Source organism: Nomascus leucogenys, chromosome 6 (assembly GCF_006542625.1).
Source record: "Nomascus leucogenys isolate Asia chromosome 6, Asia_NLE_v1, whole genome shotgun sequence".
Classification (NCBI taxonomy): Eukaryota; Metazoa; Chordata; class Mammalia; order Primates; family Hylobatidae; genus Nomascus; species Nomascus leucogenys.
Window position 1 is genome coordinate 30,193,808 of NC_044386.1, and position 5,507 is coordinate 30,199,314.

Below are 5,507 nucleotides of genomic sequence, written 5' to 3' on the forward strand. Positions count from 1 at the left end.
AGACTGGGTAATTTATAAATAAAAAGAGGTTTAATGAATACACAGTTCCACATGGCTGGGGAGCCCTCACAATCATGGCAGAAGACAAAAGGGATGTCTTACATGGTGGCAGACAAGAGAGAATGAGAGCCAAGCAAAAATGGGAAACTCCTTATAAGATCATCAGCTCTCACAATACTTATTCACTACCACAAGCACAGTATGGGGGGGAACCACCCCTGTGATTCGATTATATCCCACTGGGTCCCTCACACAGCATGTGGGAATTGTCAAGCTACATTTCAAGATGAGATTTGGGTGGAGACAAGCCAAACCATCTCAGGCTGTGATTGGGCTTAGGAAACTTCACCATGACATGGTCCCTTTGTGTCTAGCCACTGTCTTTACCCACTGATTTGACACAAAACCTTTGATTCATGGAGAGCTGAGCCAGATGTTGCCAGTGTTCCAGGCGTTCTAATGGTCTCCCCTGTCTTCTTTCAAATGTAATTTATTTTTTAAATATGGGATCTTGCTATGCTGCCCAGGCTGGTCTTGAACTCCTGGTGATGCAGGAGTTTTTCTTGACCCCTTCATCAGACTTGCGATGAGGGTGTCCCGTTTACTTGGCTCACCATGCTCAACCTCTTTTTTTTCTTTTTCTTTTACTTTAAGTTCTAGGATACATGTGCAGAATGTGCAGGTTTGTTACATAGGTATGGGCCATGCTGGTTTGCTGCATCTATCAACCCGTCATCTAGGTTTTAAGCAGTGCGTGCATTAGATATTTGTCCTAATGCTCTTCTTCCCTTTGTCCCTCACCCTCTGACAGGCCCCCATGTGTGAATGTTCTCCTCCATGTGTTCTTATTGTTCTACTCCCAATTATGAGTGAGAACATGTTGTGTTTGATTTTCTGTTCCTGTGTTAGTTTGCTGAGAATGATGGCTTCCAGGTTCATCCATGTTCCTGCAAAGGACATGAACTCATTCTTTTTTTATGGCTGCATAGTATTCTATGGTATATATGTGCCACATTTTCTTTATACAATCTATCATTGATGGGCATTTGGGTTGTTCCAAGTCTTTGCTATTGTAAATAGTGCTGCAATAAACATACATGTGCATGTGTCTTTATAGTAGAATGATTTATAACCCTTTGGGTATATACCCAGTAATGGGATTGCTGGGTCAAACAGTGTTTATGGTTGTAGATCCTTGAGGAATTGCCACACTGTCTTCCACAGTGGTTGAACTAATTTACACTCCCACCAACAGTGTAAAAGTGTTCCTCTTTCTTCACAGCCGCACCAGCATCTGTTATTTCCTGACATTTTAATAATTGCCATTTTAACTGGTGTGAGATGATATCTTATTTTGGTTTTGATTTGCATTTCTCTAATGACCAGTGATGGTGAGCTTTTTTTCCTAGGTTTGTTGGCTGCATAAATGTTTTCTTTTGAGAAACATCTGTTCATATCCTTTGCCCACTTCTTGATGGGGTAGTTTATTTTTTTCTTGTAAATTTGTTTTAGTTTCTTGTAGATTCTGGATATTAGACCTTTGTTGGAGGGTAGCTTGCAAAAATTTTCTCCCATTCTGTAGGTTGCCTGTTCACTCCGATAATAGTTTCTCTTGCTGTGCAGAAACTCTTTAATTTAATCAGATCCCATTTGTCAATTTTTGCTTTTGTTGCAATTGCTTCTGGTGTTTTAGTCACAAAGTCTTTGTCCATGCCTATGTCCTGATGGTATTGCCCAGGTTTTCTTCTAGGGTTTTTATGGTTTTGGGTTTTACATTCAAGTCTTTAATCCATCTTGAGTTAATTTTTGTATAAGGTGTAAGGAAGGGATCCAGTTTCAGTTTTCTGCATATGGCTAGCCAGTTTTCCCAGAACCATCTGTTAAATAGGGAATCCTTTCCCCATTCCTTGTTTTTGTTAGGTTTGTCAAAGATCAGATGGTTCTAGATATGTGGTGTTATTTCTGAGGTCTCTGTTCTGTTCCATTGGTCTATATATCTGTTTTGGTACCAGTGCTATGCTATTTTGGTTACTGTAGCCTTGTAGTATAGTTTGAAGTCAGGCAGCATGATGGCTCCAGCTTTGTTCTTTTTGCTTAGGATTATCTTGGCTATATGGGCTCTTTTTGGTTCCATACGAAATTTAAAGTAGTTCTTTCTAATTCTGTGAAGAAAGTCACTGATAGCTTGATAGGAATAGCAATTAATTTATAAGTTACTTTGGGCAGTATGGCCATTTTCACAATATTGATTCTTCCTATCCATGAGCATGGAATGTTTTTCCATTTGTTTATGTCCTCTCTTATTTCCCTGAGCAGTGGTTTGTAGTTCCCCTTGAAAAGGTCCTTCACATCCCTTGTAAGTTGTATTCCTAGGTGTTTTATTCTCTTTGAAGCAATTGTGAATGTGAGTTCACTTGTGATTTGGCTCTCTGATTGTCTATTGTTGGTGTATAGGAATGCTTGTGATTTTTGCACATTGATTTTCTATCCTGAGACTTTTTTGAAGTTGCTTAAAGAATTTTGGGCTGAGACGATGGGGTTTTCTAAATATACCATCATGTCATCTGGAAACAGAGAAAATTTGACTTCCTCTCTTCCTATTTGAATATCCTTTATTTGTTTCTCTTGCCTAATTGTCCTAGCCAGAATTTCCTATACTGTGTTGAATAGGAGTGGTGAGAGAGGGCCTCCTTGTCTTGTGCTGGTTTTCAAAGGGAATGCTCCCAGCTTTTGCCCATTCAGTATGATATTGGCTATAGGCTTGACATAAGTAGGTCTTATTATTTTTAGATATGTTTAATCAGTACCTAGTTTAGTGAGAGTTTTTAGCATGAAAGGATGTTGAATTTTATCAAAGGCCTTTTCTGCATGTATTGAGATAATCATGTGGTTTTTGTCATTGGTTCTGTTTATGTGATGGATTACATTTATTGATTTGTGTATGTGAAACCAGCCTTGCATCCCATGGATAAAGCTGACTTAATTGTTGTGGATAAGCTTTTTGATGCACCATGCTCAACCTCTTGTGGGAGGGAGTGTGTCAGCGAGTGAATGCGGGATCCGGCCAGCTGCTTTGGGCACCAGCAGGAGCAGACTCCTTGCAGGCTCTATGGTGGCACCCATGTGGGGGTGCCTTCAACCCCTGAAACCCCAGAAGGGGTGTTACAATGCTCTCTTAGCTCCACCACCTGTGGACAGTGGTGTGTTATGAGCTCAGTGGCCCCTTGCTTCATAGTGTGGATGGCTGCCCTCTGACAGCAAGAGCAAAGAGCTGGTGTGACAGCTTTTTTTGGGTACCCACACTTGATAGGTCCCAGGCTCTTGTCCAGCATCCAAGAAGAATGAGGTTGCATGGACACTTGAAGGAAGGTAGAAGTGGAGCAATTTATTTAGTGATGGAGAAGGCTGTCAGTGGAGAGGGGAGCTGGAGAGGGGATGGGATGGGCAGGTAATCTTTCCTAAAGTCTGGCCATCTCTGGCTGGCTCTTTTTTGAAGTTAAGTCATCTCTCCTCTGAAGTCCAGCTGTCCCTCTGAAATTACATTTCCTCTCTCCAGTCAAGCTGGTTCTCTTTCTTTACTGACTGAGTCTGGGGTCTTTATAGGCACAGGATGGGGTTGGGGCAAGCCATGGGTAGTTTTGGAAAAGGCAACATTCGATTGTTAAAATGACATTATTCAGAAAGAACCAATTGAGAGACAGCAGGCAAACAGGGATAGAAGTGATCACTTTGGGCCGTGGGCTTCAGGCTTTTTAACTTGAAGGTGGGGTTTTGCCTGGGACCTGCCCCTGTCTGCCTAGAGTCTTTTTGCCTCTTTCCTCTATCATTGCCCCCTCTAAAGAGGCACCTGTAACTGTCTCTTTTAGAATATGAATGATGACTGATCTTAGCTATTTCCTGCTGACAGGGGGTGTTGTTTTGGGGAAAACAGCAGTCAGATTTCCCTCAGAGGTCTACCTAAGGGTCCCTGGTAAAATGGAGTCATCATCTGAGGCTCCAGTTGCATGACCATTTGAAGTTTAATGGCCTCTAGGCAAGAAGAAACAAGTTTTACAAGTGAAGTATGCGTGGATCAAGTATGTGTATTATACAAAGAGGAGTTAGAAGGAAAGAATCTAGTGCCAAAGATTACAGAAATAAGAAGTGAACTATATACTAATACTATATACTAATAGTATTACTATATGCTAATACTATATACTAATAGTATTACTATATACTAATACTATATACTAATAGTATACTAATACTATATACTAATATATTACTAATACTATATATATATATTATAATACTATATACTATAGTATATAATATATATACTATATATACTATATACTAATAGTATTACTAATACTATATACTAATAGTATTACTAATACTATATACTAATAGTATTACTAATACTATATACTAATAGTATTACTAATACTATATACTAATAGTATTAGTAATACTATATACTAATAGTATTAGTAATACTATATACTAATAGTATTAGTAATACTATATACTAATAGTATTAGTAATACTATATACTAATAGTATTAGTAATACTATATACTAATAGTATTAGTAATACTATATACTAATAGTATTACTAATAGTATTAGTATATACTAATCATTCTGAAAACAATATTGTGCCTCAATTTGTTTCATCCTGGTGAATGAAATTAAACCTTGTATGGGAGCAGTTAAGCTTTAGAAGAAAGATAACTGTTTATGGGAGTACATATTCCCATGGGAGTTCAGGATTAGAGGATCCTTGGTAAAGATACCTCATGGTGAAGAATAGAATGAATGTAAGAACAGCAAGCATAGGCATGACTATAAAGGGGATATCCATGGAAGGTCAATTGTTAACACTTATCTTTTGTAATTTTTAGCTTGAGGTCCCCGATTTCTTCACATTAGCACTTTGGGTGCTCTTCTGGGTCGACAGAGGTAACTCCATCAGCTTCCCAGGTCTTTACTCAAGTATAATGAATCCAAGAATCTATTCCATGACCTTTACTGCTGTAGAAGCAGAAAGGAGTACAGTGTAAGGTCCCTCCCAATCTGGGCCTATAGAGGGAGAAAAGGAAGGAAGTACATCTACCAGTACTAAGTCCCCTGGGTTGAATAGAGGTGAAACCCCATCTCTACTAAAAATACAAAAATTAGCCAGGTGTGGTGGCACATGCCTGTAATCCCAGCTACTTGGGAGGCTGAGGCAGGAGAATCCCTTGAACCTGGGAGGCAGAGATTGCAGTGAGCCAAAATGGAGTCATTGCACTGTAGCCTGGGCGACAAGAGCAAAACTCCATCTCAAATAAATAAATAAAACAGGAAAGCTCCTCTCCATAGAGCATACAGCAAGTAAATGACTTTGTAACTTTACTTCATCCTCTTCATTTACATAGGACGTACCCCATGTAGAGGGTATTTAAACTCATAAAAACTCTGTAACAGGGCCTTTGAGCCCCTATGCTCAGGCTTGCTCCCACACCATGGAGTGTACTTTCA